At 34.5% G+C, this 26343-nt stretch overlaps 12 non-coding genes across 12 annotated transcripts; all 12 read left to right on the plus strand.

Annotated features, from left to right (window-relative positions):
• The first annotated feature begins 719 nt into the window (after positions 1–719).
• On the plus strand, positions 720–801 carry TRNAS-GCU (transfer RNA serine (anticodon GCU)). Its single transcript has one exon. It is a non-coding gene; the product is annotated as a tRNA-Ser (tRNA).
• A 402-nt stretch (positions 802–1203) lies between these two features.
• TRNAS-GCU (transfer RNA serine (anticodon GCU)) lies at positions 1204–1285 on the plus strand. The gene has a single exon. It is a non-coding gene; the product is annotated as a tRNA-Ser (tRNA).
• A 1326-nt stretch (positions 1286–2611) lies between these two features.
• TRNAS-GCU (transfer RNA serine (anticodon GCU)) lies at positions 2612–2693 on the plus strand. Its single transcript has one exon. It is a non-coding gene; the product is annotated as a tRNA-Ser (tRNA).
• Positions 2694–3557: 864 nt separating this feature from the next.
• TRNAS-GCU (transfer RNA serine (anticodon GCU)) lies at positions 3558–3639 on the plus strand. The gene has a single exon. It is a non-coding gene; the product is annotated as a tRNA-Ser (tRNA).
• Positions 3640–4042: 403 nt separating this feature from the next.
• Positions 4043–4124, plus strand: TRNAS-GCU (transfer RNA serine (anticodon GCU)). The gene has a single exon. It is a non-coding gene; the product is annotated as a tRNA-Ser (tRNA).
• Positions 4125–4517: 393 nt separating this feature from the next.
• Positions 4518–4599, plus strand: TRNAS-GCU (transfer RNA serine (anticodon GCU)). The gene has a single exon. It is a non-coding gene; the product is annotated as a tRNA-Ser (tRNA).
• Positions 4600–6911: 2312 nt separating this feature from the next.
• TRNAS-GCU (transfer RNA serine (anticodon GCU)) lies at positions 6912–6993 on the plus strand. The gene has a single exon. It is a non-coding gene; the product is annotated as a tRNA-Ser (tRNA).
• A 2758-nt stretch (positions 6994–9751) lies between these two features.
• On the plus strand, positions 9752–9833 carry TRNAS-GCU (transfer RNA serine (anticodon GCU)). The gene has a single exon. It is a non-coding gene; the product is annotated as a tRNA-Ser (tRNA).
• A 3243-nt stretch (positions 9834–13076) lies between these two features.
• Positions 13077–13158, plus strand: TRNAS-GCU (transfer RNA serine (anticodon GCU)). The gene has a single exon. It is a non-coding gene; the product is annotated as a tRNA-Ser (tRNA).
• Positions 13159–16340: 3182 nt separating this feature from the next.
• TRNAS-GCU (transfer RNA serine (anticodon GCU)) lies at positions 16341–16422 on the plus strand. Its single transcript has one exon. It is a non-coding gene; the product is annotated as a tRNA-Ser (tRNA).
• Positions 16423–25285: 8863 nt separating this feature from the next.
• On the plus strand, positions 25286–25367 carry TRNAS-GCU (transfer RNA serine (anticodon GCU)). The gene has a single exon. It is a non-coding gene; the product is annotated as a tRNA-Ser (tRNA).
• An 865-nt stretch (positions 25368–26232) lies between these two features.
• On the plus strand, positions 26233–26314 carry TRNAS-GCU (transfer RNA serine (anticodon GCU)). Its single transcript has one exon. It is a non-coding gene; the product is annotated as a tRNA-Ser (tRNA).
• Positions 26315–26343: the final 29 nt, after the last annotated feature.

The raw sequence follows: 26343 nt of genomic DNA on the forward strand, positions 1-26343 counted from the left end.
TGTTTGCATGGAACTATTACTACAAATGTTTTTTTTTGTAGATGTGTTCTTGTAGACCTATATACACACTCATCTAGTTCTTGCATGTCATTTAATGACATTTTTATAAACAAGAAAAGATTTGATTTTAAATAAGGGAAAATAAATTTAGAATACATATTACTGACACTTCTCAAAATTTGTAAAACACTTTTTAGGGATCAGGTTTGGTTATAAAACAGCTGGAAACTAACCAAAGAAAAAAAGGAAAATAAGTTGACGAGGTGGCCGAGTGGTTAAGTCGATGGACTGCTAATCCATTGTGCTCTGCATCCCATCCTCGTCGGGTGTTTTTGTAAATGACCCTTATTGTCTTCCAAAGCCCAAGATTGCAGGCAGGGCTAATACTGCCAAAACAGGTTGAAATTTGTTAAGCCGATTAGAGGAGCAGAACTCTAAAAACTTGTGAAACCTTCTAGAAAATGTTTGCATGGAACTATTACTACAAATGTTTTTTTTTGTAGATGTGTTCTTGTAGACCTATATATACACTCATCTAGTTCTTGCATGCCATTTAATGACATTTTTATAAACAAGAAAAGATTTGATTTTAAATAAGGGAAAATAAATTTAGAATACATATTACTGACACTTCTCAAAATTTGTAAAACACTTTTTAGGGATCAGGTTTGGTTATAAAACAGCTGGAAACTAACCAAAGAAAAAAATGAAAATAAGTTGACGAGGTGGCCGAGTGGTTAAGGCGATGGACTGCTAATCCATTGTGCTCTGCATGCATGGGTTCAAATCCCATCCTCGTTGGTTGTTTTTGTAAATGACCCTTATTGTCTTCCAAAGGCCAAGATTGCAGGCAGGGCTAATACTGCCAAAACAGGTTGAAATTTGTTAAGCCGATTAGAGGAGCAGAACTCTAAAAACTTGTGTAAATGATAAACCTTCTAGAAAATGTTTTCATGGAACTATTACTACAAATGTTTTTTTTTGTAGATGTGTTCTAGTAGACCTATGTATACACTCATCTAGTTCTTGCATGCCATTTAATGACATTTTTATAAACAAGAAAAGATTTGATTTTAAATAAGGGAAAATAAATTTAGAATACATATTACTGACACTTCTCAAAATTTGTAAAACACTTTTTAGGGATCAGGTTTGGTTATAAAACAGCTGGAAACTAACCAAAGAAAAAAATGAAAATAAGTTGACGAGGTGGCTGAGTGGTTAAGGCGATGGACTGCTAATCCATTGTGCTCTGCATGCATGGGTTCAAATCCCATCCTCGTCGGGTGTTTTTGTAAATGACCCTTATTGTCTTCCAAAGCCCAAGATTGCAGGCAGGGCTAATACTGCCAAAACAGGTTGAAATTTGTTAAGCCGATTAGAGGAGCAGAACTCTAAAAACTTGTGTAAATGATAAACCTTCTAGAAAATGTTTGCATGGAACTATTACTACAAATGTTTTTTTTTGTAGATGTGTTCTTGTAGACCTATATACACACTCATCTAGTTCTTGCATGTCATTTAATGACATTTTTATAAACAAGAAAAGATTTGATTTTAAATAAGGGAAAATAAATTTAGAATACATATTACTGACACTTCTCAAAATTTGTAAAACACTTTTTAGGGATCAGGTTTGGTTATAAAACAGCTGGAAACTAACCAAAGAAAAAAAGGAAAATAAGTTGACGAGGTGGCCGAGTGGTTAAGTCGATGGACTGCTAATCCATTGTGCTCTGCATCCCATCCTCGTCGGGTGTTTTTGTAAATGACCCTTATTGTCTTCCAAAGCCCAAGATTGCAGGCAGGGCTAATACTGCCAAAACAGGTTGAAATTTGTTAAGCCGATTAGAGGAGCAGAACTCTAAAAACTTGTGAAACCTTCTAGAAAATGTTTGCATGGAACTATTACTACAAATGTTTTTTTTTGTAGATGTGTTCTTGTAGACCTATATATACACTCATCTAGTTCTTGCATGCCATTTAATGACATTTTTATAAACAAGAAAAGATTTGATTTTAAATAAGGGAAAATAAATTTAGAATACATATTACTGACACTTCTCAAAATTTGTAAAACACTTTTTAGGGATCAGGTTTGGTTATAAAACAGCTGGAAACTAACCAAAGAAAAAAATGAAAATAAGTTGACGAGGTGGCCGAGTGGTTAAGTCGATGGACTGCTAATCCATTGTGCTCTGCATCCCATCCTCGTCGGGTGTTTTTGTAAATGACCCTTATTGTCTTCCAAAGCCCAAGATTGCAGGCAGGGCTAATACTGCCAAAACAGGTTGAAATTTGTTAAGCCGATTAGAGGAGCAGAACTCTAAAAACTTGTGAAACCTTCTAGAAAATGTTTGCATGGAACTATTACTACAAATGTTTTTTTTTGTAGATGTGTTCTTGTAGACCTATATATACACTCATCTAGTTCTTGCATGCCATTTAATGACATTTTTATAAACAAGAAAAGATTTGATTTTAAATAAGGGAAAATAAATTTAGAATACATATTACTGACACTTCTCAAAATTTGTAAAACACTTTTTAGGGATCAGGTTTGGTTATAAAACAGCTGGAAACTAACCAAAGAAAAAAATGAAAATAAGTTGACGAGGTGGCCGAGTGGTTAAGGCGATGGACTGCTAATCCATTGTGCTCTGCATGCATGGGTTCAAATCCCATCCTCGTTGGTTGTTTTTGTAAATGACCCTTATTGTCTTCCAAAGCCCAAGATTGCAGGCAGGGCTAATACTGCCAAAACAGGTTGAAATTTGTTAAGCCGATTAGAGGAGCAGAACTCTAAAAACTTGTGTAAATGATAAACCTTCTAGAAAATGTTTTCATGGAACTATTACTACAAATGTTTTTTTTTGTAGATGTGTTCTAGTAGACCTATGTATACACTCATCTAGTTCTTGCATGCCATTTAATGACATTTTTATAAACAAGAAAAGATTTGATTTTAAATAAGGGAAAATAAATTTAGAATACATATTACTGACACTTCTCAAAATTTGTAAAACACTTTTTAGGGATCAGGTTTGGTTATAAAACAGCTGGAAACTAACCAAAGAAAAAAATGAAAATAAGTTGACGAGGTGGCCGAGTGGTTAAGTCGATGGACTGCTAATCCATTGTGCTCTGCATCCCATCCTCGTCGGGTGTTTTTGTAAATGACCCTTATTGTCTTCCAAAGCCCAAGATTGCAGGCAGGGCTAATACTGCCAAAACAGGTTGAAATTTGTTAAGCCGATTAGAGGAGCAGAACTCTAAAAACTTGTGAAACCTTCTAGAAAATGTTTGCATGGAACTATTACTACAAATGTTTTTTTTTGTAGATGTGTTCTTGTAGACCTATATATACACTCATCTAGTTCTTGCATGCCATTTAATGACATTTTTATAAACAAGAAAAGATTTGATTTTAAATAAGGGAAAATAAATTTAGAATACATATTACTGACACTTCTCAAAATTTGTAAAACACTTTTTAGGGATCAGGTTTGGTTATAAAACAGCTGGAAACTAACCAAAGAAAAAAATGAAAATAAGTTGACGAGGTGGCCGAGTGGTTAAGGCGATGGACTGCTAATCCATTGTGCTCTGCATGCATGGGTTCAAATCCCATCCTCGTCGGGTGTTTTTGTAAATGACCCTTATTGTCTTCCAAAGCCCAAGATTGCAGGCAGGGCTAATACTGCCAAAACAGGTTGAAATTTGTTAAGCCGATTAGAGGAGCAGAACTCTAAAAACTTGTGTAAATGATAAACCTTCTAGAAAATGTTTGCATGGAACTATTACTACAAATGTTTTTTTTTGTAGATGTGTTCTAGTAGACCTATGTATACACTCATCTAGTTCTTGCATGCCATTTAATGACATTTTTATAAACAAGAAAAGATTTGATTTTAAATAAGGGAAAATAAATTTAGAATACATATTACTGACACTTCTCAAAATTTGTAAAACACTTTTTAGGGATCAGGTTTGGTTATAAAACAGCTGGAAACTAACCAAAGAAAAAAAATGAAAATAAGTTGACGAGGTGGCCGAGTGGTTAAGGCGATGGACTGCTAATCCATTGTGCTCTGCATGCATGGGTTCAAATCCCATCCTCGTCGGGTGTTTTTGTAAATGACCCTTATTGTCTTCCAAAGCCCAAGATTGCAGGCAGGGCTAATACTGCCAAAACAGGTTGAAATTTGTTAAGCCGATTAGAGGAGCAGAACTCTAAAAACTTGTGAAACCTTCTAGAAAATGTTTGCATGGAACTATTACTACAAATGTTTTTTTTGTAGATGTGTTCTTGTAGACCTATATATACACTCATCTAGTTCTTGCATGCCATTTAATGACATTTTTATAAACAAGAAAAGATTTGATTTTAAATAAGGGAAAATAAATTTAGAATACATATTACTGACACTTCTCAAAATTTGTAAAACACTTTTTAGGGATCAGGTTTGGTTATAAAACAGCTGGAAACTAACCAAAGAAAAAAATGAAAATAAGTTGACGAGGTGGCTGAGTGGTTAAGGCGATGGACTGCTAATCCATTGTGCTCTGCATGCATGGGTTCAAATCTCATCTTCGTCGGGTATTTTTGTAAATGACCCTTATTGTCTTCCAAAGCCCAAGATTGCAGGCAGGGCTAATACTGCCAAAACAGGTTGAAATTTGTTAAGCCGATTAGAGGAGCAGAACTCTAAAAACTTGTGTAAATGATAAACCTTCTAGAAAATGTTTGCATGGAACTATTACTACAAATGTTTTTTTTTGTAGATGTGTTCTAGTAGACCTATATATACACACTCATCTAGTTCTTGCATGCCATTTAATGACATTTTTATAAACAATAAAAGATTTGATTTTAAATAAGGGAAAATCAATTTAGAATACATATTACTGACACTTCACAAAATTTGTAAAACACTTTTTAGGGATCAGGTTTGGTTATAAAACAGCTGGAAACTAACCAAAGAAAAAAATGAAAATAAGTTGATGAGGTGGCCGAGTGGTTAAGGCGATGGACTGCTAATCCACTGTGCTCTGCATGCATGGGTTCAAATCCCATCCTTGTCGGGTGTTTTTGTAAATGACCCTTATTGTCTTCCAAAGCCCAAGATTGCAGGCAGGGCTAATACTGCCAAAACAGGTTGAAATTTGTTAAGCCGATTAGAGGAGCAGAACTCTAAAAACTTGTGTAAATGATAAACCTTCTAGAAAATGTTTGCATGGAACTATTACTACAAATGTTTTTTTTTGTAGATGTGTTCTAGTAGACCTATATATACACTCATCTAGTTCTTGCATGTCATTTAATCACATTTTTATAAACAAGAAAAGATTTGATTTTAAATAAGGGAAATAAATTTAGAATACATATTACTGACACTTCTCAAAATTTGTAAAACACTTTTTAGGGATCAGGTTTGGTTATAAAACAGCTGGAAACTAACCAAAGAAAAAAAATGAAAATAAGTTGATGAGGTGGCCGAGTGGTTAAGGCGATAGACTGCTAATCCATTGTGCTCTGCATGCATGGGTTCAAATCCCATCCTCGTTGGGTGTTTTTGTAAATGACCATTATTGTCTTCCAAAGCCCAAGATTGCAGGCAGGGCTAATACTGCCAAAACAGGTTGAAATTTGTTAAGCCGATTAGAGGAGCAGAACTCTAAAAACTTGTGTAAATGATAAACCTTCTAGAAAATGTTTGCATGGAACTATTACTACAAATGTTTTTTTTTGTAGATGTGTTCTAGTAGACCTATGTATACACTCATCTAGTTCTTGCATGCCATTTAATGACATTTTTATAAACAAGAAAAGATTTGATTTTAAATAAGGGAAAATAAATTTAGAATACATATTACTGACACTTCTCAAAATTTGTAAAACACTTTTTAGGGATCAGGTTTGGTTATAAAACAGCTGGAAACTAACCAAAGAAAAAAATGAAAATAAGTTGACGAGGTGGCCGAGTGGTTAAGGCGATGGACTGCTAATCCATTGTGCTCTGCATCCCATCCTCGTCGGGTGTTTTTGTAAATGACCCTTATTGTCTTCCAAAGCCCAAGATTGCAGGCAGGGCTAATACTGCCAAAACAGGTTGAAATTTGTTAAGCCGATTAGAGGAGCAGAACTCTAAAAACTTGTGTAAATGATAAACCTTCTAGAAAATGTTTGCATGGAACTATTACTACAAATGTTTTTTTTTGTAGATGTGTTCTTGTAGACCTATATATACACTCATCTAGTTCTTGCATGTCATTTAATGACATTTTTATAAACAAGAAAAGATTTGATTTTAAATAAGGGAAAATAAATTTAGAATACATATTACTGACACTTCTCAAAATTTGTAAAACACTTTTTAGGGATCAGGTTTGGTTATAAAACAGCTGGAAACTAACCAAAGAAAAAAATGAAAATAAGTTGACGAGGTGGCCGAGTGGTTAAGTCGATGGACTGCTAATCCATTGTGCTCTGCATCCCATCCTCGTCGGGTGTTTTTGTAAATGACCCTTATTGTCTTCCAAAGCCCAAGATTGCAGGCAGGGCTAATACTGCCAAAACAGGTTGAAATTTGTTAAGCCGATTAGAGGAGCAGAACTCTAAAAACTTGTGTAAATGATAAACCTTCTAGAAAATGTTTGCATGGAACTATTACTACAAATGTTTTTTTTTGTAGATGTGTTCTAGTAGAGCTATGTATACACTCATCTAGTTCTTGCATGCCATTTAATGACATTTTTATAAACAAGAAAATATTTGATTTTAAATAAGGGAAAATAAATTTAGAATACATATTACTGACACTTCTCAAAATTTGTAAAACACTTTTTAGGGATCAGGTTTGGTTATAAAACAGCTGGAAACTAACCAAAGAAAAAAATGAAAATAAGTTGACGAGGTGGCCGAGTGGTTAAGGCGATGGACTGCTAATCCATTGTGCTCTGCATGCATGGGTTCAAATCCCATCCTCGTCGGGTGTTTTTGTAAATGACCCTTATTGTCTTCCAAAGCCCAAGATTGCAGGCAGGGCTAATACTGCCAAAACAGGTTGAAATTTGTTAAGCCGATTAGAGGAGCAGAACTCTAAAAACTTGTGAAACCTTCTAGAAAATGTTTGCATGGAACTATTACTACAAATGTTTTTTTTTGTAGATGTGTTCTAGTAGACCTATATATACACTCATCTAGTTCTTGCATGCCATTCAATGACATTTTTATAAACAAGAAAAGATTTGATTTTAAATAAGGGAAAATAAATTTAGAATACATATTACTGACACTTCTCAAAATTTGTAAAACACTTTTTAGGGATCAGGTTTGGTTATAAAACAGCTGGAAACTAACCAAAGAAAAAAATGAAAATAAGTTGACGAGGTGGCCGAGTGGTTAAGGCGATGGACTGCTAATCCATTGTGCTCTGCATCCCATCCTCGTCGGGTGTTTTTGTAAATGACACTTATTGTCTTCCAAAGCCCAAGATTGCAGGCAGGGCTAATACTGCCAAAACAGGTTGAAATTTGTTAAGCCGATTAGAGGAGCAGAACTCTAAAAACTTGTGTAAATGATAAACCTTCTAGAAAATGTTTGCATGGAACTATTACTACAAATGTTTTTTTTTGTAGATGTGTTCTTGTAGACCTATATATACACTCATCTAGTTCTTGCATGTCATTTAATGACATTTTTATAAATAAGAAAAGATTTGATTTTAAATAAGGGAAAATAAATTTAGAATACATATTACTGACACTTCTCAAAATTTGTAAAACACTTTTTAGGGATCAGGTTTGGTTATAAAACAGCTGGAAACTAACCAAAGAAAAAAATGAAAATAAGTTGACGAGGTGGCCGAGTGGTTAAGTCGATGGACTGCTAATCCATTGTGCTCTGCATCCCATCCTCGTCGGGTGTTTTTGTAAATGACCCTTATTGTCTTCCAAAGCCCAAGATTGCAGGCAGGGCTAATACTGCCAAAACAGGTTGAAATTTGTTAAGCCGATTAGAGGAGCAGAACTCTAAAAACTTGTGTAAATGATAAACCTTCTAGAAAATGTTTGCATGGAACTATTACTACAAATGTTTTTTTTTGTAGATGTGTTCTAGTAGACCTATATATACACTCATCTAGTTCTTGCATGTCATTTAATCACATTTTTATAAACAAGAAAAGATTTGATTTTAAATAAGGGAAATAAATTTAGAATACATATTACTGACACTTCTCAAAATTTGTAAAACACTTTTTAGGGATCAGGTTTGGTTATAAAACAGCTGGAAACTAACCAAAGAAAAAAAATGAAAATAAGTTGATGAGGTGGCCGAGTGGTTAAGGCGATAGACTGCTAATCCATTGTGCTCTGCATGCATGGGTTCAAATCCCATCCTCGTTGGGTGTTTTTGTAAATGACCATTATTGTCTTCCAAAGCCCAAGATTGCAGGCAGGGCTAATACTGCCAAAACAGGTTGAAATTTGTTAAGCCGATTAGAGGAGCAGAACTCTAAAAACTTGTGTAAATGATAAACCTTCTAGAAAATGTTTGCATGGAACTATTACTACAAATGTTTTTTTTTGTAGATGTGTTCTAGTAGACCTATGTATACACTCATCTAGTTCTTGCATGCCATTTAATGACATTTTTATAAACAAGAAAAGATTTGATTTTAAATAAGGGAAAATAAATTTAGAATACATATTACTGACACTTCTCAAAATTTGTAAAACACTTTTTAGGGATCAGGTTTGGTTATAAAACAGCTGGAAACTAACCAAAGAAAAAAATGAAAATAAGTTGACGAGGTGGCCGAGTGGTTAAGGCGATGGACTGCTAATCCATTGTGCTCTGCATCCCATCCTCGTCGGGTGTTTTTGTAAATGACCCTTATTGTCTTCCAAAGCCCAAGATTGCAGGCAGGGCTAATACTGCCAAAACAGGTTGAAATTTGTTAAGCCGATTAGAGGAGCAGAACTCTAAAAACTTGTGTAAATGATAAACCTTCTAGAAAATGTTTGCATGGAACTATTACTACAAATGTTTTTTTTTGTAGATGTGTTCTAGTAGACCTATGTATACACTCATCTAGTTCTTGCATGCCATTTAATGACATTTTTATAAACAAGAAAAGATTTGATTTTAAATAAGGGAAAATAAATTTAGAATACATATTACTGACACTTCTCAAAATTTGTAAAACACTTTTTAGGGATCAGGTTTGGTTATAAAACAGCTGGAAACTAACCAAAGAAAAAAATGAAAATAAGTTGACGAGGTGGCCGAGTGGTTAAGGCGATGGACTGCTAATCCATTGTGCTCTGCATCCCATCCTCGTCGGGTGTTTTTGTAAATGACCCTTATTGTCTTCCAAAGCCCAAGATTGCAGGCAGGGCTAATACTGCCAAAACAGGTTGAAATTTGTTAAGCCGATTAGAGGAGCAGAACTCTAAAAACTTGTGTAAATGATAAACCTTCTAGAAAATGTTTGCATGGAACTATTACTACAAATGTTTTTTTTTGTAGATGTGTTCTAGTAGAGCTATGTATACACTCATCTAGTTCTTGCATGCCATTTAATGACATTTTTATAAACAAGAAAATATTTGATTTTAAATAAGGGAAAATAAATTTAGAATACATATTACTGACACTTCTCAAAATTTGTAAAACACTTTTTAGGGATCAGGTTTGGTTATAAAACAGCTGGAAACTAACCAAAGAAAAAAATGAAAATAAGTTGACGAGGTGGCCGAGTGGTTAAGGCGATGGACTGCTAATCCATTGTGCTCTGCATGCATGGGTTCAAATCCCATCCTCGTCGGGTGTTTTTGTAAATGACCCTTATTGTCTTCCAAAGCCCAAGATTGCAGGCAGGGCTAATACTGCCAAAACAGGTTGAAATTTGTTAAGCCGATTAGAGGAGCAGAACTCTAAAAACTTGTGAAACCTTCTAGAAAATGTTTGCATGGAACTATTACTACAAATGTTTTTTTTTGTAGATGTGTTCTAGTAGACCTATATATACACTCATCTAGTTCTTGCATGCCATTCAATGACATTTTTATAAACAAGAAAAGATTTGATTTTAAATAAGGGAAAATAAATTTAGAATACATATTACTGACACTTCTCAAAATTTGTAAAACACTTTTTAGGGATCAGGTTTGGTTATAAAACAGCTGGAAACTAACCAAAGAAAAAAAATGAAAATAAGTTGACGAGGTGGCCGAGTGGTTAAGGCGATGGACTGCTAATCCATTGTGCTCTGCATCCCATCCTCGTCGGGTGTTTTTGTAAATGACACTTATTGTCTTCCAAAGCCCAAGATTGCAGGCAGGGCTAATACTGCCAAAACAGGTTGAAATTTGTTAAGCCGATTAGAGGAGCAGAACTCTAAAAACTTGTGTAAATGATAAACCTTCTAGAAAATGTTTGCATGGAACTATTACTACAAATGTTTTTTTTTGTAGATGTGTTCTTGTAGACCTATATATACACTCATCTAGTTCTTGCATGTCATTTAATGACATTTTTATAAATAAGAAAAGATTTGATTTTAAATAAGGGAAAATAAATTTAGAATACATATTACTGACACTTCTCAAAATTTGTAAAACACTTTTTAGGGATCAGGTTTGGTTATAAAACAGCTGGAAACTAACCAAAGAAAAAAATGAAAATAAGTTGACGAGGTGGCCGAGTGGTTAAGTCGATGGACTGCTAATCCATTGTGCTCTGCATCCCATCCTCGTCGGGTGTTTTTGTAAATGACCCTTATTGTCTTCCAAAGCCCAAGATTGCAGGCAGGGCTAATACTGCCAAAACAGGTTGAAATTTGTTAAGCCGATTAGAGGAGCAGAACTCTAAAAACTTGTGTAAATGATAAACCTTCTAGAAAATGTTTGCATGGAACTATTACTACAAATGTTTTTTTTTGTAGATGTGTTCTAGTAGACCTATATATACACTCATCTAGTTCTTGCATGTCATTTAATCACATTTTTATAAACAAGAAAAGATTTGATTTTAAATAAGGGAAATAAATTTAGAATACATATTACTGACACTTCTCAAAATTTGTAAAACACTTTTTAGGGATCAGGTTTGGTTATAAAACAGCTGGAAACTAACCAAAGAAAAAAAATGAAAATAAGTTGATGAGGTGGCCGAGTGGTTAAGGCGATAGACTGCTAATCCATTGTGCTCTGCATGCATGGGTTCAAATCCCATCCTCGTTGGGTGTTTTTGTAAATGACCATTATTGTCTTCCAAAGCCCAAGATTGCAGGCAGGGCTAATACTGCCAAAACAGGTTGAAATTTGTTAAGCCGATTAGAGGAGCAGAACTCTAAAAACTTGTGTAAATGATAAACCTTCTAGAAAATGTTTGCATGGAACTATTACTACAAATGTTTTTTTTTGTAGATGTGTTCTAGTAGACCTATGTATACACTCATCTAGTTCTTGCATGCCATTTAATGACATTTTTATAAACAAGAAAAGATTTGATTTTAAATAAGGGAAAATAAATTTAGAATACATATTACTGACACTTCTCAAAATTTGTAAAACACTTTTTAGGGATCAGGTTTGGTTATAAAACAGCTGGAAACTAACCAAAGAAAAAAATGAAAATAAGTTGACGAGGTGGCCGAGTGGTTAAGTCGATGGACTGCTAATCCATTGTGCTCTGCATCCCATCCTCGTCGGGTGTTTTTGTAAATGACCCTTATTGTCTTCCAAAGCCCAAGATTGCAGGCAGGGCTAATACTGCCAAAACAGGTTGAAATTTGTTAAGCCGATTAGAGGAGCAGAACTCTAAAAACTTGTGTAAATGATAAACCTTCTAGAAAATGTTTGCATGGAACTATTACTACAAATGTTTTTTTTTGTAGATGTGTTCTAGTAGACCTATATATACACTCATCTAGTTCTTGCATGTCATTTAATCACATTTTTATAAACAAGAAAAGATTTGATTTTAAATAAGGGAAATAAATTTAGAATACATATTACTGACACTTCTCAAAATTTGTAAAACACTTTTTAGGGATCAGGTTTGGTTATAAAACAGCTGGAAACTAACCAAAGAAAAAAAATGAAAATAAGTTGATGAGGTGGCCGAGTGGTTAAGGCGATAGACTGCTAATCCATTGTGCTCTGCATGCATGGGTTCAAATCCCATCCTCGTTGGGTGTTTTTGTAAATGACCATTATTGTCTTCCAAAGCCCAAGATTGCAGGCAGGGCTAATACTGCCAAAACAGGTTGAAATTTGTTAAGCCGATTAGAGGAGCAGAACTCTAAAAACTTGTGTAAATGATAAACCTTCTAGAAAATGTTTGCATGGAACTATTACTACAAATGTTTTTTTTTGTAGATGTGTTCTAGTAGACCTATGTATACACTCATCTAGTTCTTGCATGCCATTTAATGACATTTTTATAAACAAGAAAAGATTTGATTTTAAATAAGGGAAAATAAATTTAGAATACATATTACTGACACTTCTCAAAATTTGTAAAACACTTTTTAGGGATCAGGTTTGGTTATAAAACAGCTGGAAACTAACCAAAGAAAAAAATGAAAATAAGTTGACGAGGTGGCCGAGTGGTTAAGGCGATGGACTGCTAATCCATTGTGCTCTGCATCCCATCCTCGTCGGGTGTTTTTGTAAATGACCCTTATTGTCTTCCAAAGCCCAAGATTGCAGGCAGGGCTAATACTGCCAAAACAGGTTGAAATTTGTTAAGCCGATTAAAGGAGCAGAACTCTAAAAACTTGTGTAAATGATAAACCTTCTAGAAAATGTTTGCATGGAACTATTACTACAAATGTTTTTTTTTGTAGATGTGTTCTAGTAGAGCTATGTATACACTCATCTAGTTCTTGCATGCCATTTAATGACATTTTTATAAACAAGAAAATATTTGATTTTAAATAAGGGAAAATAAATTTAGAATACATATTACTGACACTTCTCAAAATTTGTAAAACACTTTTTAGGGATCAGGCTTGGTTATAAAACAGCTGGAAACTAACCAAAGAAAAAAATGACAATAAGTTGACGAGGTGGCCGAGTGGTTAAGGCGATGGACTGCTAATCCATTGTGCTCTGCATGCATGGGTTCAAATCCCATCCTCGTCGGGTGTTTTTGTAAATGACCCTTATTGTCTTCCAAAGCCCAAGATTGCAGGCAGGGCTAATACTGCAAAAACAGGTTGAAATTTGTTAAGCCGATTAGAGGAGCAGAACTCTAAAAACTTGTGAAACCTTCTAGAAAATGTTTGCATGGAACTATTACTACAAATGGTTTTTTTTGTAGATGTGTTCTAGTAGACCTATATATACACTCATCTAGTTCTTGCATGCCATTTAATGACATTTTTATAAACAAGAAAAGATTTGATTTTAAATAAGGGAAAATAAATTTAGAATACATATTACTGACACTTCTCAAAATTTGTAAAACACTTTTTAGGGATCAGGTTTGGTTATAAAACAGCTGGAAACTAACCAAAGAAAAAAATGAAAATAAGTTGACGAGGTGGCCGAGTGGTTAAGGCGATGGACTGCTAATCCATTGTGCTCTGCATCCCATCCTCGTCGGGTGTTTTTGTAAATTACCCCTATTGTCTTCCAAAGCCCAAGATTGCAGGCAGGGCTAATACTGCCAAAACAGGTTGAAATTTGTTAAGCCGATTAGAGGAGCAGAACTCTAAAAACTTGTGAAACCTTCTAGAAAATGTTTGCATGGAACTATTACTACAAATGTTTTTTTTTGTAGATGTGTTCTAGTAGACCTATATATACACTCATCTAGTTCTTGCATGCCATTTAATGACATTTTTATAAACAAGAAAAGATTTGATTTTAAATAAGGGAAAATAAATTTAGAATACATATTACTGACACTTCTCAAAATTTGTAAAACACTTTTTAGGGATCAGGTTTGGTTATAAAACAGCTGGAAACTAACCAAAGAAAAAAATGAAAATAAGTTGACGAGGTGGCCGAGTGGTTAAGGCGATGGACTGCTAATCCATTGTGCTCTGCATCCCATCCTCGTCGGGTGTTTTTGTAAATGACCCTTATTGTCTTCCAAAGCCCAAGATTGCAGGCAGGGCTAATACTGCCAAAACAGGTTGAAATTTGTTAAGCCGATTAGAGGAGCAGAACTCTAAAAACTTGTGAAACCTTCTAGAAAATGTTTGCATGGAACTATTACTACAAATGTTTTTTTTTGTAGATGTGTTCTAGTAGACCTATATATACACTCATCTAGTTCTTGCATGCCATTCAATGACATTTTTATAAACAAGAAAAGATTTGATTTTAAATAAGGGAAAATAAATTTAGAATACATATTACTGACACTTCTCAAAATTTGTAAAACACTTTTTAGGGATCAGGTTTGGTTATAAAACAGCTGGAAACTAACCAAAGAAAAAAATGAAAATAAGTTGACGAGGTGGCCGAGTGGTTAAGGCGATGGACTGCTAATCCATTGTGCTCTGCATCCCATCCTCGTCGGGTGTTTTTGTAAATGACCCTTATTGTCTTCCAAAGCCCAAGATTGCAGGCAGGGCTAATACTGCCAAAACAGGTTGAAATTTGTTAAGCCGATTAGAGGAGCAGAACTCTAAAAACTTGTGTAAATGATAAACCTTCTAGAAAATGTTTGCATGGAACTATTACTACAAATGTTTTTTTTTGTAGATGTGTTCTAGTAGACCTATGTATACACTCATCTAGTTCTTGCATGCCATTTAATGACATTTTTATAAACAAGAAAATATTTGATTTTAAATAAGGGAAAATAAATTTAGAATACATATTACTGACACTTCTCAAAATTTGTAAAACACTTTTTAGGGATCAGGTTTGGTTATAAAACAGCTGGAAACTAACCAAAGAAAAAAATGAAAATAAGTTGATGAGGTGGCCGAGTGGTTAAGGCGATGGACTGCTAATCCATTGTGCTCTGCATCCCATCCTCGTCGGGTGTTTTTGTAAATGACCCTTATTGTCTTCCAAAGCCCAAGATTGCAGGCAGGGCTAATACTGCCAAAACAGGTTGAAATTTGTTAAGCCGATTAGAGGAGCAGAACTCTAAAAACTTGTGTAAATGATAAACCTTCTAGAAAATGTTTGCATGGAACTATTACTACAAATGTTTTTTTTTGTAGATGTGTTCTAGTAGACCTATATATACACTCATCTAGTTCTTGCATGCCATTTAATGACATTTTTATAAACAAGAAAAGATTTGATTTTAAATAAGGGAAAATAAATTTAGAATACATATTACTGACACTTCTCAAAATTTGTAAAACACTTTTTAGGGATCAGGTTTGGTTATAAAACAGCTGGAAACTAACCAAAGAAAAAAATGAAAATAAGTTGACGAGGTGGCCGAGTGGTTAAGGCGATGGACTGCTAATCCATTGTGCTCTGCATCCCATCCTCGTCGGGTGTTTTTGTAAATGACCCTTATTGTCTTCCAAAGCCCAAGATTGCAGGCAGGGCTAATACTGCCAAAACAGGTTGAAATTTGTTAAGCCGATTAGAGGAGCAGAACTCTAAAAACTTGTGAAACCTTCTAGAAAATGTTTGCATGGAACTATTACTACAAATGTTTTTTTTTGTAGATGTGTTCTAGTAGACCTATATATACACTCATCTAGTTCTTGCATGCCATTTAATGACATTTTTATAAACAAGAAAAGATTTGATTTTAAATAAGGGAAAATAAATTTAGAATACATATTACTGACACTTCTCAAAATTTGTAAAACACTTTTTAGGGATCAGGTTTGGTTATAAAACAGCTGGAAACTAACCAAAGAAAAAAATGAAAATAAGTTGACGAGGTGGCCGAGTGGTTAAGGCGATGGACTGCTAATCCATTGTGCTCTGCATCCCATCCTCGTCGGGTGTTTTTGTAAATGACCCTTATTGTCTTCCAAAGCCCAAGATTGCAGGCAGGGCTAATACTGCCAAAACAGGTTGAAATTTGTTAAGCCGATTAGAGGAGCAGAACTCTAAAAACTTGTGAAACCTTCTAGAAAATGTTTGCATGGAACTATTACTACAAATGTTTTTTTTTGTAGATGTGTTCTAGTAGACCTATATATACACTCATCTAGTTCTTGCATGCCATTTAATGACATTTTTATAAACAAGAAAAGATTTGATTTTAAATAAGGGAAAATAAATTTAGAATACATATTACTGACACTTCTCAAAATTTGTAAAACACTTTTTAGGGATCAGGTTTGGTTATAAAACAGCTGGAAACTAACCAAAGAAAAAAATGAAAATAAGTTGACGAGGTGGCCGAGTGGTTAAGGCGATGGACTGCTAATCCATTGTGCTCCGCATGCATGGGTTCAAATCCCATCCTCGTCGGGTGTTTTTGTAAATGACCCTTATTGTCTTCCAAAGCCCAAGATTGCAGGCAGGGCTAATACTGCCAAAACAGGTTGAAATTTGTTAAGCCGATTAGACGAGCAGAACTCTAAAAACTTGTGAAACCTTCTAGAAAATGTTTGCATGGAACTATTACTACAAATGTTTTTTTTTGTAGATGTGTTCTAGTAGACCTATATATACACTCATCTAGTTCTTGCATGCCATTTAATGACATTTTTATAAACAAGAAAAGATTTGATTTTAAATAAGGGAAAATAAATTTAGAATACATATTACTGACACTTCTCAAAATTTGTAAAACACTTTTTAGGGATCAGGTTTAGTTATAAAACAGCTGGAAACTAACCAAAGAAAAAAATGAAAATAAGTTGATGAGGTGGCCGAGTGGTTAAGGTGATGGACTGCTAATCCATTGTGCTCTGCATGCATGGGTTCAAATCCCTTCCTCGTCGGGTGTTTTTGTAAATGACCCTTATTGTCTTCCAAAGCCCAAGATTGCAGGCAGGGCTAATACTGCCAAAACAGGTTGAAATTTGTTAAGCCGATTAGAGGAGCAGAACTCTAAAAACTTGTGAAACCTTCTAGAAAATGTTTGCATGGAACTATTACTACAAATGTTTTTTTTTGTAGATGTGTTCTAGTAGACCTATGTATACACTCATCTAGTTCTTGCATGCCATTTAATGACATTTTTATAAACAAGAAAAGATTTGATTTTAAATAAGGGAAAATAAATTTAGAATACATATTACTGACACTTCTCAAAATTTGTAAAACACTTTTTAGGGATCAGGTTTGGTTATAAAACAGCTGGAAACTAACCAAAGAAAAAAATGAAAATAAGTTGACGAGGTGGCCGAGTGGTTAAGGCGATGGACTGCTAATCCATTGTGCTCTGCATCCCATCCTCGTCGGGTGTTTTTGTAAATGACCCTTATTGTCTTCCAAAGCCCAAGATTGCAGGCAGGGCTAATACTGCCAAAACAGGTTGAAATTTGTTAAGCCGATTAGAGGAGCAGAACTCTAAAAACTTGTGTAAATGATAAACCTTCTAGAAAATGTTTGCATGGAACTATTACTACAAATGTTTTTTTTTGTAGATGTGTTCTAGTAGACCTATGTATACACTCATCTAGTTCTTGCATGCCATTTAATGACATTTTTATAAACAAGAAAAGATTTGATTTTAAATAAGGGAAAATAAATTTAGAATACATATTACTGACACTTCTCAAAATTTGTAAAACACTTTTTAGGGATCAGGTTTGGTTATAAAACAGCTGGAAACTAACCAAAGAAAAAAATGAAAATAAGTTGACGAGGTGGCCGAGTGGTTAAGGCGATGGACTGCTAATCCATTGTGCTCTGCATCCCATCCTCGTCGGGTGTTTTTGTAAATGACCCTTATTGTCTTCCAAAGCCCAAGATTGCAGGCAGGGCTAATACTGCCAAAACAGGTTGAAATTTGTTAAGCCGATTAGAGGAGCAGAACTCTAAAAACTTGTGTAAATGATAAACCTTCTAGAAAATGTTTGCATGGAACTATTACTACAAATGTTTTTTTTTGTAGATGTGTTCTAGTAGACCTATGTATACACTCATCTAGTTCTTGCATGCCATTTAATGACATTTTTATAAACAAGAAAAGATTTGATTTTAAATAAGGGAAAATAAATTTAGAATACATATTACTGACACTTCTCAAAATTTGTAAAACACTTTTTAGGGATCAGGTTTGGTTATAAAACAGCTGGAAACTAACCAAAGAAAAAAATGAAAATAAGTTGACGAGGTGGCCGAGTGGTTAAGGCGATGGACTGCTAATCCATTGTGCTCTGCATCCCATCCTCGTCGGGTGTTTTTGTAAATGACCCTTATTGTCTTCCAAAGCCCAAGATTGCAGGCAGGGCTAATACTGCCAAAACAGGTTGAAATTTGTTAAGCCGATTAGAGGAGCAGAACTCTAAAAACTTGTGTAAATGATAAACCTTCTAGAAAATGTTTGCATGGAACTATTACTACAAATATTTTTTTTTGTAGATGTGTTCTAGTAGACCTATATATACACTCATCTAGTTCTTGCATGCCATTTAATGACATTTTTATAAACAAGAAAAGATTTGATTTTAAATAAGGGAAAATAAATTTAGAATACATATTACTGACACTTCTCAAAATTTGTAAAACACTTTTTAGGGATCAGGTTTGGTTATAAAACAGCTGGAAACTAACCAAAGAAAAAAATGAAAATAAGTTGACGAGGTGGCCGAGTGGTTAAGGCGATGGACTGCTAATCCATTGTGCTCTGCATCCCATCCTCGTCGGGTGTTTTTGTAAATGACCCTTATTGTCTTCCAAAGCCCAAGATTGCAGGCAGGGCTAATACTGCCAAAACAGGTTGAAATTTGTTAAGCCGATTAGAGGAGCAGAACTCTAAAAACTTGTGAAACCTTCTAGAAAATGTTTGCATGGAACTATTACTACAAATGTTTTTTTTTGTAGATGTGTTCTTGTAGACCTATATATACACTCATCTAGTTCTTGCATGCCATTTAATGACATTTTTATAAACAAGAAAAGATTTGATTTTAAATAAGGGAAAATAAATTTAGAATACATATTACTGACACTTCTCAAAATTTGTAAAACACTTTTTAGGGATCAGGTTTGGTTATAAAACAGCTGGAAACTAACCAAAGAAAAAAATGAAAATAAGTTGACGAGGTGGCCGAGTGGTTAAGGTGATGGACTGCTTATCCATTGTGCTCTGCATCCCATCCTCGTCGGGTGTTTTTGTAAATGACCCTTATTGTCTTCCAAAGCCCAAGATTGCAGGCAGGGCTAATACTGCCAAAACAGGTTGAAATTTGTTAAGCCGATTAGAGGAGCAGAACTCTAAAAACTTGTGTAAATGATAAACCTTCTAGAAAATGTTTGCATGGAACTATTACTACAAATGTTTTTTTTTGTAGATGTGTTCTAGTAGACCTATATATACACTCATCTAGTTCTTGCATGTCATTTAATCACATTTTTATAAACAAGAAAAGATTTGATTTTAAATAAGGGAAATAAATTTAGAATACATATTACTGACACTTCTCAAAATTTGTAAAACACTTTTTAGGGATCAGGTTTGGTTATAAAACAGCTGGAAACTAACCAAAGAAAAAAAATGAAAATAAGTTGATGAGGTGGCCGAGTGGTTAAGGCGATAGACTGCTAATCCATTGTGCTCTGCATGCATGGGTTCAAATCCCATCCTCGTTGGGTGTTTTTGTAAATGACCATGCTTCCAAAGCCCAAGATTGCAGGCAGGGCTAATACTGCCAAAACAGGTTGAAATTTGTTAAGCCGATTAGAGGAGCAGAACTCTAAAAACTTGTGTAAATGATAAACCTTCTAGAAAATGTTTGCATGGAACTATTACTACAAATGTTTTTTTTTGTAGATGTGTTCTAGTAGACCTATGTATACACTCATCTAGTTCTTGCATGCCATTTAATGACATTTTTATAAACAAGAAAAGATTTGATTTTAAATAAGGGAAAATAAATTTAGAATACATATTACTGACACTTCTCAAAATTTGTAAAACACTTTTTAGGGATCAGGTTTGGTTATAAAACAGCTGGAAACTAACCAAAGAAAAAAATGAAAATAAGTTGACGAGGTGGCCGAGTGGTTAAGGCGATGGACTGCTAATCCATTGTGCTCTGCATCCCATCCTCGTCGGGTGTTTTTGTAAATGACCCTTATTGTCTTCCAAAGCCCAAGATTGCAGGCAGGGCTAATACTGCCAAAACAGGTTGAAATTTGTTAAGCCGATTAGAGGAGCAGAACTCTAAAAACTTGTGTAAATGATAAACCTTCTAGAAAATGTTTGCATGGAACTATTACTACAAATGTTTTTTTTTGTAGATGTGTTCTAGTAGACCTATGTATACACTCATCTAGTTCTTGCATGCCATTTAATGACATTTTTATAAACAAGAAAAGATTTGATTTTAAATAAGGGAAAATAAATTTAGAATACATATTACTGACACTTCTCAAAATTTGTAAAACACTTTTTAGGGATCAGGTTTGGTTATAAAACAGCTGGAAACTAACCAAAGAAAAAAATGAAAATAAGTTGACGAGGTGGCCGAGTGGTTAAGGCGATGGACTGCTAATCCATTGTGCTCTGCATCCCATCCTCGTCGGGTGTTTTTGTAAATGACCCTTATTGTCTTCCAAAGCCCAAGATTGCAGGCAGGGCTAATACTGCCAAAACAGGTTGAAATTTGTTAAGCCGATTAGAGGAGCAGAACTCTAAAAACTTGTGTAAATGATAAACCTTCTAGAAAATGTTTGCATGGAACTATTACTACAAATATTTTTTTTTGTAGATGTGTTCTAGTAGACCTATATATACACTCATCTAGTTCTTGCATGCCATTTAATGACATTTTTATAAACAAGAAAAGATTTGATTTTAAATAAGGGAAAATAAATTTAGAATACATATTACTGACACTTCTCAAAATTTGTAAAACACTTTTTAGGGATCAGGTTTGGTTATAAAACAGCTGGAAACTAACCAAAGAAAAAAATGAAAATAAGTTGACGAGGTGGCCGAGTGGTTAAGGCGATGGACTGCTAATCCATTGTGCTCTGCATCCCATCCTCGTCGGGTGTTTTTGTAAATGACCCTTATTGTCTTCCAAAGCCCAAGATTGCAGGCAGGGCTAATACTGCCAAAACAGGTTGAAATTTGTTAAGCCGATTAGAGGAGCAGAACTCTAAAAACTTGTGTAAATGATAAACCTTCTAGAAAATGTTTGCATGGAACTATTACTACAAATGTTTTTTTTTGTAGATGTGTTCTAGTAGACCTATGTATACACTCATCTAGTTCTTGCATGCCATTTAATGACATTTTTATAAACAAGAAAAGATTTGATTTTAAATAAGGGAAAATAAATTTAGAATACATATTACTGACACTTCTCAAAATTTGTAAAACACTTTTTAGGGATCAGGTTTGGTTATAAAACAGCTGGAAACTAACCAAAGAAAAAAATGAAAATAAGTTGACGAGGTGGCCGAGTGGTTAAGGCGATGGACTGCTAATCCATTGTGCTCTGCATCCCATCCTCGTCGGGTGTTTTTGTAAATGACCCTTATTGTCTTCCAAAGCCCAAGATTGCAGGCAGGGCTAATACTGCCAAAACAGGTTGAAATTTGTTAAGCCGATTAGAGGAGCAGAACTCTAAAAACTTGTGAAACCTTCTAGAAAATGTTTGCATGGAACTATTACTACAAATGTTTTTTTTTGTAGATGTGTTCTTGTAGACCTATATATACACTCATCTAGTTCTTGCATGCCATTTAATGACATTTTTATAAACAAGAAAAGATTTGATTTTAAATAAGGGAAAATAAATTTAGAATACATATTACTGACACTTCTCAAAATTTGTAAAACACTTTTTAGGGATCAGGTTTGGTTATAAAACAGCTGGAAACTAACCAAAGAAAAAAATGAAAATAAGTTGACGAGGTGGCCGAGTGGTTAAGGTGATGGACTGCTAATCCATTGTGCTCTGCATCCCATCCTCGTCGGGTGTTTTTGTAAATGACCCTTATTGTCTTCCAAAGCCCAAGATTGCAGGCAGGGCTAATACTGCCAAAACAGGTTGAAATTTGTTAAGCCGATTAGAGGAGCAGAACTCTAAAAACTTGTGTAAATGATAAACCTTCTAGAAAATGTTTGCATGGAACTATTACTACAAATGTTTTTTTTTGTAGATGTGTTCTAGTAGACCTATATATACACTCATCTAGTTCTTGCATGTCATTTAATCACATTTTTATAAACAAGAAAAGATTTGATTTTAAATAAGGGAAATAAATTTAGAATACATATTACTGACACTTCTCAAAATTTGTAAAACACTTTTTAGGGATCAGGTTTGGTTATAAAACAGCTGGAAACTAACCAAAGAAAAAAAATGAAAATAAGTTGATGAGGTGGCCGAGTGGTTAAGGCGATAGACTGCTAATCCATTGTGCTCTGCATGCATGGGTTCAAATCCCATCCTCGTTGGGTGTTTTTGTAAATGACCATGCTTCCAAAGCCCAAGATTGCAGGCAGGGCTAATACTGCCAAAACAGGTTGAAATTTGTTAAGCCGATTAGAGGAGCAGAACTCTAAAAACTTGTGTAAATGATAAACCTTCTAGAAAATGTTTGCATGGAACTATTACTACAAATGTTTTTTTTTGTAGATGTGTTCTAGTAGACCTATGTATACACTCATCTAGTTCTTGCATGCCATTTAATGACATTTTTATAAACAAGAAAAGATTTGATTTTAAATAAGGGAAAATAAATTTAGAATACATATTACTGACACTTCTCAAAATTTGTAAAACACTTTTTAGGGATCAGGTTTGGTTATAAAACAGCTGGAAACTAACCAAAGAAAAAAATGAAAATAAGTTGATGAGGTGGCCGAGTGGTTAAGGCGATGGACTGCTAATCCATTGTGCTCTGCATCCCATCCTCGTCGGGTGTTTTTGTAAATGACCCTTATTGTCTTCCAAAGCCCAAGATTGCAGGCAGGGCTAATACTGCCAAAACAGGTTGAAATTTGTTAAGCCGATTAGAGGAGCAGAACTCTAAAAACTTGTGAAACCTTCTAGAAAATGTTTGCATGGAACTATTACTACAAATGTTTTTTTTTGTAGATGTGTTCTTGTAGACCTATATATACACTCATCTAGTTCTTGCATGCCATTTAATGACATTTTTATAAACAAGAAAAGATTTGATTTTAAATAAGGGAAAATAAATTTAGAATACATATTACTGACACTTCTCAAAATTTGTAAAACACTTTTTAGGGATCAGGTTTGGTTATAAAACAGCTGGAAACTAACCAAAGAAAAAAATGAAAATAAGTTGACGAGGTGGCCGAGTGGTTAAGGCGATGGACTGCTAATCCATTGTGCTCTGCATCCCATCCTCGTCGGGTGTTTTTGTAAATGACCCTTATTGTCTTCCAAAGCCCAAGATTGCAGGCAGGGCTAATACTGCCAAAACAGGTTGAAATTTGTTAAGCCGATTAGAGGAGCAGAACTCTAAAAACTTGTGTAAATGATAAACCTTCTAGAAAATGTTTGCATGGAACTATTACTACAAATGTTTTTTTTTGTAGATGTGTTCTAGTAGACCTATATATACACTCATCTAGTTCTTGCATGTCATTTAATCACATTTTTATAAACAAGAAAAGATTTGATTTTAAATAAGGGAAATAAATTTAGAATACATATTACTGACACTTCTCAAAATTTGTAAAACACTTTTTAGGGATCAGGTTTGGTTATAAAACAGCTGGAAACTAACCAAAGAAAAAAAATGAAAATAAGTTGATGAGGTGGCCGAGTGGTTAAGGCGATAGACTGCTAATCCATTGTGCTCTGCATGCATGGGTTCAAATCCCATCCTCGTTGGGTGTTTTTGTAAATGACCATGCTTCCAAAGCCCAAGATTGCAGGCAGGGCTAATACTGCCAAAACAGGTTGAAATTTGTTAAGCCGATTAGAGGAGCAGAACTCTAAAAACTTGTGTAAATGATAAACCTTCTAGAAAATGTTTGCATGGAACTATTACTACAAATGTTTTTTTTTGTAGATGTGTTCTAGTAGACCTATGTATACACTCATCTAGTTCTTGCATGCCATTTAATGACATTTTTATAAACAAGAAAAGATTTGATTTTAAATAAGGGAAAATAAATTTAGAATACATATTACTGACACTTCTCAAAATTTGTAAAACACTTTTTAGGGATCAGGTTTGGTTATAAAACAGCTGGAAACTAACCAAAGAAAAAAATGAAAATAAGTTGACGAGGTGGCCGAGTGGTTAAGGCGATGGACTGCTAATCCATTGTGCTCTGCATCCCATCCTCGTCGGGTGTTTTTGTAAATGACCCTTATTGTCTTCCAAAGCCCAAGATTGCAGGCAGGGCTAATACTGCCAAAACAGGTTGAAATTTGTTAAGCCGATTAGAGGAGCAGAACTCTAAAAACTTGTGTAAATGATAAACCTTCTAGAAAATGTTTGCATGGAACTATTACTACAAATGTTTTTTTTTGTAGATGTGTTCTTGTAGACCTATATATACACTCATCTAGTTCTTGCATGTCATTTAATGACATTTTTATAAACAAGAAAAGATTTGATTTTAAATAAGGGAAAATAAATTTAGAATACATATTACTGACACTTCTCAAAATTTGTAAAACACTTTTTAGGGATCAGGTTTGGTTATAAAACAGCTGGAAACTAACCAAAGAAAAAAATGAAAATAAGTTGACGAGGTGGCCGAGTGGTTAAGTCGATGGACTGCTAATCCATTGTGCTCTGCATCCCATCCTCGTCGGGTGTTTTTGTAAATGACCCTTATTGTCTTCCAAAGCCCAAGATTGCAGGCAGGGCTAATACTGCCAAAACAGGTTGAAATTTGTTAAGCCGATTAGAGGAGCAGAACTCTAAAAACTTGTGTAAATGATAAACCTTCTAGAAAATGTTTGCATGGAACTATTACTACAAATGTTTTTTTTTGTAGATGTGTTCTAGTAGAGCTATGTATACACTCATCTAGTTCTTGCATGCCATTTAATGACATTTTTATAAACAAGAAAATATTTGATTTTAAATAAGGGAAAATAAATTTAGAATACATATTACTGACACTTCTCAAAATTTGTAAAACACTTTTTAGGGATCAGGTTTGGTTATAAAACAGCTGGAAACTAACCAAAGAAAAAAATGAAAATAAGTTGACGAGGTGGCCGAGTGGTTAAGGCGATGGACTGCTAATCCATTGTGCTCTGCATGCATGGGTTCAAATCCCATCCTCGTCGGGTGTTTTTGTAAATGACCCTTATTGTCTTCCAAAGCCCAAGATTGCAGGCAGGGCTAATACTGCCAAAACAGGTTGAAATTTGTTAAGCCGATTAGAGGAGCAGAACTCTAAAAACTTGTGAAACCTTCTAGAAAATGTTTGCATGGAACTATTACTACAAATGTTTTTTTTTGTAGATGTGTTCTAGTAGACCTATATATACACTCATCTAGTTCTTGCATGCCATTCAATGACATTTTTATAAACAAGAAAAGATTTGATTTTAAATAAGGGAAAATAAATTTAGAATACATATTACTGACACTTCTCAAAATTTGTAAAACACTTTTTAGGGATCAGGTTTGGTTATAAAACAGCTGGAAACTAACCAAAGAAAAAAAATGAAAATAAGTTGACGAGGTGGCCGAGTGGTTAAGGCGATGGACTGCTAATCCATTGTGCTCTGCATCCCATCCTCGTCGGGTGTTTTTGTAAATGACACTTATTGTCTTCCAAAGCCCAAGATTGCAGGCAGGGCTAATACTGCCAAAACAGGTTGAAATTTGTTAAGCCGATTAGAGGAGCAGAACTCTAAAAACTTGTGTAAATGATAAACCTTCTAGAAAATGTTTGCATGGAACTATTACTACAAATGTTTTTTTTTGTAGATGTGTTCTAGTAGACCTATATATACACTCATCTAGTTCTTGCATGCCATTTAATGACATTTTTATAAACAAGAAAAGATTTGATTTTAAATAAGGGAAAATAAATTTAGAATACATATTACTGACACTTCTCAAAATTTGTAAAACACTTTTTAGGGATCAGGTTTGGTTATAAAACAGCTGGAAACTAACCAAAGAAAAAAATGAAAATAAGTTGACGAGGTGGCCGAGTGGTTAAGGCGATGGACTGCTAATCCATTGTGCTCTGCATGCATGGGTTCAAATCCCATCCTCGTTGGGTGTTTTTGTAAATAACCCTTATTGTCT

This window comes from Rhinoderma darwinii, assembly GCF_050947455.1.
Source record: "Rhinoderma darwinii isolate aRhiDar2 chromosome 3 unlocalized genomic scaffold, aRhiDar2.hap1 SUPER_3_unloc_12, whole genome shotgun sequence".
Lineage (NCBI taxonomy): Eukaryota > Metazoa > Chordata > Amphibia > Anura > Rhinodermatidae > Rhinoderma > Rhinoderma darwinii.